Source organism: Saimiri boliviensis, chromosome 4, assembly GCF_048565385.1.
Source record: "Saimiri boliviensis isolate mSaiBol1 chromosome 4, mSaiBol1.pri, whole genome shotgun sequence".
NCBI lineage: Eukaryota > Metazoa > Chordata > Mammalia > Primates > Cebidae > Saimiri > Saimiri boliviensis.
Genome location: NC_133452.1, coordinates 129,245,163 through 129,257,390, shown reverse-complemented (window position 1 = coordinate 129,257,390; position 12,228 = coordinate 129,245,163). Strand labels below are relative to the sequence as shown.

The following is a 12,228-nucleotide window of genomic DNA, read 5'->3' as shown; positions in this document are numbered from 1 at the left end:
TTGTAATTTTCAAATAATTTTTGTGCCTTTAGGGCTTCTTTCATCTAGGTGGTGGCTATCTAAATGATGCCCTTCCCTGGGCCACCATTTGTGTTAGGAACAACATCAAACTTTTTTGATAGCGTTACTATTAAAGTACTCAAGTCCAGGGGCTCTTAAACAATGACCCATTGCCTGTTTTTATAAGTAAAGTTTTCTTGGAACATGACTATGTCCATTTTTAAATATGCAGAGACCAAATGGCACTCAAAGCCTAAAGTATTTGTTATTTGACCCTTTATAGACAGTTTGCAGGAGTTTCTTCTACCTCTAGTCAATAGGTGCAACCTACTATCTTTTGCCACCAGAGGGCGATGGATGTGTCACTTGGTTATCACAGCCAGACACCTGTCTGGACAACCAGGCTTTCCAAATGGGCAGAACCCAGAGATCCTGTTCCTTGTTCCCTACCAACAGCATGACCTGCCCTGCCACTTTCTCTGCCAACATCAGGATGCTTTGCAGCAAATGCCTGGACCACCCCCTTCTCAGACTGCTCAGGAGCTGGAGCACACCCTCAACACTCTCTTGGGTCCCACTGTTATTAGGTTTGGGGACCCTACTGTTATCTTACATTTCTATTCAATTGTCTTAAAGGATGGGCTGTATGCCTGGCTGAGCAACATTACTGCATGATGTGTAGATCCCGTGATTGAAACTATTTAGCATCCTGTAGGAAGAGATGCAATATTTTAAGAATGGTTAAGGCAGCACATCACACATTTAGATACTGAATGTCAGCCCTATCTTATGGAGGAAATAAAGGCTTTCATGAGTGAATTGCCAGATTTTATTCCCTACTAACCACAGCCACAGAATGCCTTTGCTGGACTCTCTCCTTTCCCAGACCTCACTTCTTCATCCCAGCTAGCTCTTCCAGCCGCTCTCTGATCCTTTTTTTCTTAGAGTTTGTTCCATTGATGATCCATTTTATCCCGTATTTCAGCAGCTTCTATAAACATGTTTAAGTCCCATTCTAAATGAGCAAAAAGACTTGATCACCTAGCTCAAAAACCTAGAGCCACTGCACCCCGCTCTAATAGACATTGTTACTAAATCCTTGTGGCTACTTTTACTCAACTTTAATTGTCTCAAGTGTTGTCATTACAATATCATTACAATATCTGAATTGGGAATAGGGAATTGAATTGGCTAATAGGGATATTGTTTTTTGATTACTATCTGAAGACTTATTCTAAAGACAAGCTGACTTTTTGCTTTTAACTCTGAGTCCCCAAGAAATAGACTCTTAAGTCCCCTCCATTGTTGTCTTCTTTACTTTTTTCTACAAAGATTCTTAAGACAGGTCTATTCTTGTTCTCCCCACTTCTAAGTTTCTGCACACTACTGTGAAAACTCTGCCTTTCATACCCAGCGTCGTGGAACAGCTCTAGCCAGATCAGCAGACCTCTTTGGGGCCAAATCTGATGGACACTGATTCAACTCACCTTTCTAGACCTGTCTGCTGCATTTGACTCTGTGGAATGCTCTCTCTTTCTCCAAATTTCTACTTGGTTCTTGAAGGAACCTGTTAGGTAGTAACCCAGTAAACACATGCATGTACACAGCTGAAACTGAAGTTTCCCAACATAATACTTTAACTACGTGCAAGGAATTCTGATGTTTCCAATTTTATCATTTTTTTGTGCTCATAAAAATCAAATAAATTAATTTCATAACTCATTTACAGTTCATGTCTTGTAGCTTGAACCCTTATGCCTTTGACACTCCTTCCTCTGTAATGAGTAAGGAAGTTTCTAGGAAGCTTCTCATCAGTTGATTAACATCGAACGTATAGTTTAAGCTGTAAAAAGTCGTGTTGGAGGAAACTCATTAGCTTGGATGAGAGTGGGAGGAAGGTAAAGAAAAAATGAGATGTAATAGGTGTCTGTGGGTGTTGATGGGGTGAAAAAGGGCAGTGATTAGAGGAAGACTGGGTTTGTAAATAGAACATGTAGGGAGGTAAAGAGGGTGATTACAAAAGCAGGAGACAGATTTGCCTGCTAGACAGGCCTATTGTGAAAATTAACTTTCAAAGTGGAAATATGATTTCATTGTGTCTGTTGTTAACTTTTGGAAGAAAGAGATTGTATTAATATGAAATAAGAATCACATATGGTATTTCTCTGCCCAATTAAAGATTGATGAAAAAACTTCACCAAAGCTGGAGCATTTTCAGTAGAGATCCCCATTTTCTTTGCCACTTGACAATGTATTCCAGACTAGATTTCTCCACTGCATTTATGCATCACATCTAGTTAATCGTTGGAGAACTCTGTGTGCTTCTTAGGCTGACAGCATTTCAAGCAGAACAGAATCAGCCTGAGAAACTGGATTTTCCAGTACCACAGCTGAGAAAAACTTGCCGATTAACTTTTTAGATTCAGTGCAGCTCCCTCTTCTGAGGATTGAACAAATGTAAGGGATTATTTCTTTTTCCTTTTTTTTTTTGTTTTGTTTTTCTTTTGTTGAGACGGGGTCTCTGTCACCCAGGTTGTAGTGCAATGCTGCAATTATAGTTCACTGCAGTGAGTCACCTTGCCCAGCTAATTAAAAAAAAAAAAAAATAGAGGAGTCTCACTATGTTGCCCAGTCTGGTCTTGAACTCCAGGCCTGAAGTGATCCTTCTGCTTCAGTCTCCTAAGTAGCTGGAGTTATAGGCTAGAGCCACTGCACCTGGCCTTGATAGGTGTTGTTTCTAAATCCCTGTGGTTACTTATTACTTGACTTTGTCTCAAGTATTTTCTTTATAATCTTTGAATGGAAAATAGGGAAATTGTGTTTTGATCTACTACATGAAGACTTATTCTAAAAACCAATTTACTTTTTGCTTTATTGTTTTGGTAACTTGAGTCCCTGGGAAATAGACTCTGAGATGCCCATTTGGATGCAGGAGGTTTACTGGGGAGTGCTCTCGGCAACACTGGTAAGGAGTGAGGAAAGCAAAACTGGGCAGTGGGAAAGTGGAACTGCAGTGCAATTGCAAACTGAGGCTTCAACTGGTTAATAAGGAGCTCAGGATCCCAGCTGAGGCAAGAAAGCAGGTTGCACCCTACAACCAGTAATTAGATGTAGACTGCCACTGGAAAGGAGGTGCACAGTTGGGCAAGGCCGTTTCCTGTGGTAGACGGCAGTTTCTGTGAGCAATGAGCAGCCGACTCACTGGACAGCTAGGGGAATGAGCACCTTAGTTCTGAAGGGGTCTTAGCTGCACATTACAGTGTGCACTACAGATGTGTTAGTCCACTTCGGTCATCTTAAATCCGGTTATTTTCTGAGCATTTATTAAATTTCAAACAGTTTCTCTTCTAAGACTTGTTTAAAAAAAAAAAAAAAAACTCACTTTTGGGCTGGGCATGGTGGTTCACATCTGTAATCCCAGCACTTTAGGAGGCTGAGGTGGGCAGATCACAAGGTCAAGAGATCAAGACCATCCTGGCCAACATAGTGAAACCCCATCTCTACTAAAAATATGAAAATTAGCTGGGCATGGTGGAGTGTGCCTGTAGTCCCAGCTACTTGGGAGGCTGAGGCAGGAGAATCACCTGAAGCCGGAAGGTGGAGGTTGCAATGAGCTGAGATTGTACCACTGCACTCCAGCCTGGTAATAGAGGGAGATTCTATCAAAAACAAAACAAAACAAATGAACAAAACCCAACTTTTTGAGCTTTTAAGTTCAGGTTGTACACGTACATGTGCAGGTTTGTTAATAGGTAAACTTGTGTCATGGGGTTTTGTTAAGATTTTGTGATGAAGACACCAAAAGCCATTGAAACAAAAGCAAAAAATGACAAATGGGATCTAATTAAACTAAAGAGCTTCTGCACAGCAAAAGAAACTATCAGCAGAGTAAACAGATAACCTAGAGAATGGGAGAAAATTTTTGCCTGTATGCATCTGACAAAGTTCTAACATCCAGCATCTATAAGAAACTTAAAACAATTTACAAGATGAAAACAACTCCATTAAAAAGTGGACAAAGGACATGAACAAGGCACTATTCAAAAGAAGACATACGTGGAGCCAACAAGCCTATGAATAAAAAAGCTCAACATCACTGATGATTAGAAACATGCAAATCAAAACCACAATGGAATACCATTTCACACCAGTCCGAATGGCTATTACTAAAAAGACAAAAAGTAATAGGTGCTGGTGAGGTTGCAGAGAAAAAGGAACACTTATACACTGTTGGTGGGAGTGTAAAGCAGTTCAACAATTGTAAAAACCTCACTTTTTATTAGTATTTATTGTTCATGACAAGAGATTAGGAATCATTAATTTGTGAAACTAAACTGTCTTTTGATTCGAGACGCCATAATTTATCTCGTAAGCCTGAAGTGCATAGTTTATATTTTCCCCATCTTTCCTGTAACATTGTCTAATTTCTTTTCTTTTCTTTTTTTCTTTTTTTTTTTTTTTTTTGAGACGGAGTTTCGCTCATTACCCAGGCTGGAGTGCAATGGCGCGATCTTGGCTCACCGCAACCTCCGCCTCCTGGGTTCAGGCAGTTCTCCTGTCTCAGCCTCCTGAGTAGCTGGGATTACAGGCACGCGCCACCATGCCCAGCTAATTTTTTTTTTTTTTTTTTTTTGTATTTTTAGTAGAGACGGGGTTTCACCATGTTGACTAGGATGGTCTTGATCTCTTGACCTCGTGATCCACCCGCCTTGGCCTCCCAAAGTGCTGGGATTACAGGCATGAGCCACCGCGCCCGGCACGTTGTCTAATTTCTAATCCAGTAAAGGCTTTTGCCTTTGAAGGACCAAACCTTTGATGATACATTTTGTTATTAATAGTGTTAGTAAATCAGATGGCTGGAAAAATAAGATTATTTTACTTTTTTTCCAGAGAATATTTTTAGAAACTAATCTTACAAGATGGCATACAGTTGACTGACCCCATGTTTCCTTAATTTCTTACATTCTCTGCTCTCCCATCATCACTGAATTAAAAAAACATAGTGTGTACATTCAACATTTTCCTTGAGATATGCTAGGAGAATAGAGAAATAATCTTTTTCATCCTCCTGAAAAGTCCTGAAAAGCAAGACCTCCTTGATTTTTATCAAATGTATGTAGTTACAGCGTATGTCAAATAATGTCACATGAAATTAAGTTTTACTTTATATTAAAAAATGGAAGTGATTCTAATTATCCATTAGCTTTCTCCCCATCAAAAAAAGCTAGCTAATTGATTAAATACATTCATGCTATTTTCATTTCATGGTGAAAGTTATCTTGTAAACAGAAATAGCTGCTCTCCTAAGCACAATCATGTGAACCACACTGGTTCACAGGTATCAGTTACTTCTGTAGGAAATTCTGCTGACCACTGTCCCTATTAACCAGGTTAAATCTTTTTTTATATCCTATAACAATACATCATACAAACATGGGTTGCGTGATGGTGCTTATGCTAGAAAATGTTTCTTCAAATCAAAATTCGAAGCAGAAGGTGTGATAAGATGTGAAGAAGGCCAGGAATGTCCATTATGATTGAAGAGAAAATTCTCAGCAAAATATTAGAGCTAATCAGCAGTAAAACAGGGATACCCTAAATTAACAACAACAAAAAATTGTATACCCAGAGAAGATTGTAGCCACATTGTGATATCAATCTCATTATGATGATGCTCCAAGTTCACAATGTTTATATATCATGCTCTGGGAAGGCATTTCTCTCATGTAAATTTGTTTCTATTTGAAAAATTAAACGTCTTATATGAGCTTTGAAGTAAATGAATTCTTAAGATCTCACTTTTTTGTTTTGATTTTTTTTTTGGTTGTTGTTTGTTTTTTTAAAAAAATGTTTTACTGTGCTAATTCCATGATGTATAAATAATTTTAGGTCATATCTAAGAGAAGAAGCTGTTAGTAGATCAAGAAATGGCTATGGAACCAAGGAAGAAGGATAGGAAGAACAGGAGGGGAAGTGAAAGAAAAGACAGAGAAAGTCGGAGAACAGTAAACAGCAGAAGATATCCTTGGAGACCAAGACTATAAATGGTGCTAAGAAAAGAGCAACTCTACCAGGTGAGGCAGTCTGGCTGGTGGAAAGACTTCTGACTTCTGTCCAAACAGGGGCTTAGTTTCTTCTTATGCAGCTGTCAGTTAACTGATATTTACTGAGTTCCTGTTATGTGCTAGGCATTTTGGTGATAATGCTGAGACCTACAGTGTCCTTGACAAGTTTCTTGAAAGCTTGGAACTTCTTTTCCACAAAGGATACGATAGTGTTTTATCATATGGGGTTCTTAGAAGGAGTAGGAATGACAAACATATGTCATATGACATACTTATTTATTAATGGCATCTCTAATTTTATTAATGTTTTCAGCTAACTTCAGCATGCTATATTTATCTAAACTTCAGGGATCTCACCTTTCCTCCATCCACTCCCAATTGATTATTGAATGATCTTTAACATGTAAAGAAAAACTGTTTGTTTTTTTTTTTTCTCAGTGTTTCGGGTATGCATTTCCTGGCACCTTTGCTTCCTTTCCCTGTTGAATGAGCAGATACCTCAAATGTAATCTGCCCCCAAATGTCAAATTTTCTCTACACACAATATCCCAAATCTGCTTCTTTTTCTGAGTGTGTTTTCTGTGCAGTTAATAGCACTGCCACACACAGAGTTACCCCAGCCTGAAACCAAGCGCACCACTATCTCTGCCTATCCATCCTACTACCTTTACCTCCTCTGCCCTCTTTCCTGCCTCGACATCTCTATCACTACATCCTGGTTCCTGCCCTCATCACCTCTCATTCAAGACCACTCTCAGATATGTGGCCACCACAGGCAGATGAGCTGTTTGGGGACCCTACTAACTGTTATTTTACATTATTTTCACTTGTTTTAGAGGATGGGGTTGTGTGGGAGAGGAGTGGAGGAAGGAGAGCTGTTGGTGTGCATGGTTACTGTAAGATCTGATGCCTTTCCATGCTGTTCCACCTTTCCATACCCCACTTAGCACAATAAAATCCAGCAATAAACTCAGACCACCCCCATAATATGCCTTAGAAGGCAGTTCATGGTTCAAGCATGGCCCTCAGGGATCTCACTACACAGCCGTTCTCCAAACGCTTGTTCCAGCTTCACTTAATCCTGTCGCTGGGAAGAGTTTGGGTAAATATTTTGTTTTCCCCATCTTATAAAACTTCTAGTGGATGTATTAACACCTGGAGTAGACTATTAAACTGCCCACTAGCATACATTCTCCTTTTTTATTCTTTTGCCATGTTTTTAAAAATCAGAGATACCATTACCGTGAGATGTATTATGTTTTATTTCACCAGTAAGAAAGAAAAAACCCCAAACAAAGATGGTACATCAAAGGCTGCACCTCAGTGGAGGAGAAACAGAAGTATGCCTGCCATCCACCAGGTAACTCCTCAAGATAGTAATCTTATATCCTTTAGATAGTGCTATGATTTGAATGTTTGTCCCCTTCAAAACTCAGCTGAAATCTGTTTGGTTGCTCTCGTGGCGATGTGAGGTGGGGAGAACTTTGGGAAGGGATAGGACCATGAGAGCATTGTCCTCCCGGGTGGGTTGAATGTTATTATAAAAGGGCTAGTTTGACTCCTGTTCCTTTACTTTTTTTTGTCAGACAGAGAATGTAATTTAAAGTCATCCCATGTTGGGAGTGCCCCTAGATTACTGGAAGAAACAGATGCAAATCAACTCTGGAAAAACACAGCTTCAGTCCAGGCTGAGAGTGACTGTAAAATGAATGCTGGTTTCAGAGATGGCAAAATGTGAACATGTGTGTCTTAGAGTAGATAGTGGCAGTGATGTTTCAGCTGGACCTGTGGCCAAGTCGCTAGTCTGCATTTCCCAGTCTTCTCTGTAGCTGTGTAGGGTTGAGTGACTTATGAGGCTGAGAGCAGCCTGGGGTTCCCTGCTTGGGAACTGGTGACCACCTGGACCCAGGGTGGAAGGTCCTGGTTGGAGATAGTTGAGCTCACCACCTCAGACTGGATTCCTGGATGACATGAAACTCAGAGACAACTGTTTGTCCCAGACCAGGGGTTTACTGGATAGCTAAAGGTCAGGTAGCAAATATTTTAGGCCTTTCTAGCCATAAGGTCACGGTTGTACTACTCAACTAGCTATGTAGAAGGAAAGCAGGTTGGGCATGGTTGGGTTTCTATGAAACTTTATTTATAAAACAGGCAGTAGTTTGGATTTGACCCCCAGGGTGTCATTGATGACCCCTGCCCTAGCCCATTCACACAACTTTGGAGTACTATGAGACATTTAAGTTACTATTTTAGGTTTTCTTGTTACAGCATCATAGCCTACATCCTAATTAATGCAGCCCCAAGAAGTTTTTTAACTGGCCCAACTCTTCACCTGCTTCTAATCTCACCTAAACTGGCAGTGGTCTTTACTTGGTGTCCCTGCTTCTGGTCTCAAAATCCTGTGTGTCACTCTTCAACCTGCCACCAAGATGGGTCTTTCAAGAAATATTCTCATTTTCTCCTCCTTAAAATGCTCTGAGTTTACTCATTGCAAAGACTAAAATACAACCTCATAGAGAGCCAGAGGAGACCCTGATCTAACTACCGGCTGCCTGCCTTTTCAGTTTATGCTACAGGCAACGCGAATCTTCAGAGAGGTTTTTGTTTGTGCCACCCCTCCTGGCTGGAATGGCCTTCCCAACAAGGGCCTTTCATTGCACTTCGGTTATCTCTCTCAGCTCAGTCCCAGGTCTCCTTCTCTAACAGGCCCTTCTAGATTCTCTCCCTGCTAAGAAATGAACTACCTGCAAGCAGAGACTGTATCATACAGGTTTTCATTCCTCTAGGATCTCGTACAGAACAACCTCTGTACATGCCTAAATGATTGAGGACCTCTTTCCTCTTCCGTCACTACTAGAAAATAAAAGGATCTCTTTACTTAGGAAATATATAATATTTATAAAATCAGAGAGCAGAATAGGTCATTCTATTTGGAAAGGATAAAAGGAGGCCCACAGGCTAACTCTACTGTGCAAGCTTTATTTACCTGTAATTTGTTCATTTTCATATCCCACTTGTGAGAGCCTACCCGCCTCCTTTCCAGCATCTGTTGCTTCTGCCCATCTCTACAGCAAAAATCCTCTGCTCTATATGTACTCACTTTTACCTTTATGTCTGCAATGGTCTTCTTTGAAACACTGTTGCCAAAACCACCTCCTGCTTAGAGGAAATCTCACTCTGTCTTTTCTTTTCTTATTTTGTGTGTCCAGTTGCTCTGCACAAAGACACAGTCACCTTGCTCTTTACTGGGTGGACTGGGTGGAATGGGATGTTAAGTGAAATGTTTGTCTGAGATACTTTTAGAAGTTAGTTGTGGGCCGGGCGCAGTGGCTCACGCCTGTAATCCCAGCACTTTGGGAGGCCGAGGCGGGTGGAACACGAGGTCGAGAGATCGAGACCATCCTGGTCAACATGGTGAAACCCCGTCTCTACTAAAATGCAAAAAATTAGGGCATGGTGGTGCATGCCTGTAATCCCAGCTACTCAGGATGCTGAGGCAGGAGAATTGCCTGAACCTAGGAGGCGGAGGTTGCGGTAAGCCGAGATCGCGCCATTGCACTCCAGCCTGGGTAACAAGAGCGAAACTCCGTCTCAAAAAAAAAAAAAAAAAAAAGAAGTTTGTTGTGTGAGAGACCATCCCCTTTGTAATGTTTGTCAAAAGTGAGGGAGTCAGAGGTGGATTGATGACTTCTAAACTTTGTTCACACACCAAGGGGGTGAGATGTTAGGAAATAACAGAGTTGGGGAGCCTGTGTACAAAGAGCTGTAAGTGTGCTGTGAGTCTGCCTTTCCCCCAGGAACCCCACCAGGAAGGAGGAGTGAGGGGTGCCTGCCCCATCTCTAAGCCCTGCAGAAGCTTCAACAGCCCACCCCCAGTGAGCTAGATATGTACCTCCTAGAGTTATAGGGCCAGCATGGCCTGAAGACTGACACTCTCCTGAGTAAAGGTCCAGAGACTGGCTGGGCGGAGGTATGAAGAAGAGCAGCATCAGGATTGGACCAGACCTTCCAGAGGTTGTCAGGAGGTTTCCCCTGGATGATAACCAGGTGCAAATGAAAGATACAGCAGGGGGTCACCTCAAGTCTTATCTAAGGGGGCTACCTGGAGAGGCTAATATAGCTCTGCAGAGAAGCTGTAGATGAACTAGATTCCTAGAAACCTCAAACAACCAGCTGGGATACAGATGCACAGGCCTGGGTCAAGAGAACTGCAGGGAGAGATCCACATTGATGAGGAGGTTGCCAAAAACTTCCACAAAAGCACGAGCAAGAGAAACAGTCAGCTCAACATCACTGCCAGGCTCAGAATGCATGAAGCCAGCTTACAACAGTGCCAACTGGGAGAACTTTCCTTCCCCGCTTACCTCCCGTCCCTCTCTCTTCAGCGGCAGAGGGGCCGTCCAACACCAGGCAAGCAATCTGGCAGAGGCAGAGAAGAAATGCTGGCTGGTGAAAGGGGAGAGATGCTGACGCTGCCCTTTCTGCAGGGCTGGAGTCCTGCCCAGCACCAGGCCTCGCTGGAGGAAGGGGAGAAGACACAATTTGTACATCCCGTGCCTGCTTAGATTCTGATACAGTCCTGTAGTTTCAGATTTAAGCACTGAGGATGTTTGCATTCACTCTGAGTGACCAGAAAAATCCTAAGGACAGCCTGTATTTTCACCAAGGGCCTGGGGGAAGCACAGAACAAAAACATAAAACTGTTTTGTGATTACATTTCCCCACATCAGACTTGTTCACTCAATCAATTAAATTTTTTCACCTGTATTTTTAACTTGTGACGACAGTAACATGTTTATTATTCCCAGTAATTTCTTGCCAAAACTAAAGGAAATAAAGATGGAAGACAAAATAATGTGCTTTTAGAACTGAGGTTGTATTGGGAAAAAAGGCATTATTTGCTAAGAGTAAAATATATATATATATATATGTATATATATATATATATATATATATATATATGCAGGGAAAGTAAGAACTGAGCCTATTTTCTCATATACTTTAATAGTCTTTTATAAAAGTATCTTTCTCACTTCAGACATCTCAAAATTAGGAATATGTTATTTTTCGCTCCTTCTCTGCAGCTTTTTGGAAAGGAAAGCAAACAGAATCACAGGGAATCTATTCAGGTAGTGAGAATCTCATGAAGTACAGAAGACACACTGGTTAGGAGCAAAACCTCCCGAGGAGTTTGGCTTTAAACCCCATGTTCTCCCTGGCAAAGTGTCTTGATTTGAAATCCATTTTAAGCTAAAATGCCAAGAAGGTAAAATATCTTCAGACCTAGCTTTAGCTGGGCTGCTAAAAGGAGCCAAGTGGAAGAAAACTGGCAACCTGGAATATTACAGCTGAGGTTTGCTGGTGGCTGCACAGGTGTGGGAGTAACAGTGATGTCAATGGATAGAATATCACCTTCATTTTGCCACAAATCAATTGCAAAATGCCTTCCTTTTACAAGGTATGTGTGGAATAAATATTCCTGTTGCTATGGAATTAAATATGGGCAAGCTTGGCTTCAAGAACTGAGGTCTTGATTTTAGAAAGCAGGCTCAGTGGGAGTGAGTCAGAAAGAAACAACTTTGTGAAAGGGCTACTTATTTGTAGCAGGACTGCACCACCCCCACCATGCTCTGAGAATGCAATAGGAGACCTCTTCTGTCTCTAGCATGTTGATTCTGGAGCCTGCCAACACCTATCCTTTCTAAGACATACATCTTACCTCTAAACTTATTTTTATATCAAGAAATATTTGACAGTACTGGGCATGATGGCTGACTATGCAGACAGGCGGAACAGCTGCCACTGAGGGACCCGGATGACTGGCACACTTTTAATAAATCTTCAGAGGGAAGGCACTGAGAGTTGATGGAAGGAGGAGTTAGAAACTGGGAAGGAGGAGTTAGAAAGTGGAGGGAGCTGGGAACTCTGCATGGGGTTACAGTGTACCAGGACTCGTTCCTGGTCTGCAATGGCTCCGCAGGAATGAGTCAGTTGAACTGGTAAGGAGCAACCCACTCTTGCCATAGGCCTCTGGAATCCTGGCAGGAGGAATCCTCTTGACTACCACAGATGCTTGCTGCACAGAGTTGGCAAACAGACTGCTTAGAGAAGAGGTAGGGGCAGCACACCAGCTGATGTGGAGCCCAAAGGTTTGGTGCAGCAG

The 12,228-nt window shown here is 41.7% G+C and overlaps 1 long non-coding RNA gene across 1 annotated transcript; it reads left to right on the top strand.

Annotated features, from left to right (window-relative positions):
* Window positions 1-5,839: 5,839 nt before the first annotated feature.
* On the top strand, window positions 5,840-10,990 carry LOC141584336 (uncharacterized). Its single transcript, XR_012517337.1, has 3 exons — window positions 5,840-6,074; window positions 7,338-7,425; window positions 9,863-10,990. It is a non-coding gene; the product is annotated as an uncharacterized LOC141584336 (long non-coding RNA).
* The last annotated feature ends 1,238 nt before the right edge of the window (window positions 10,991-12,228 follow it).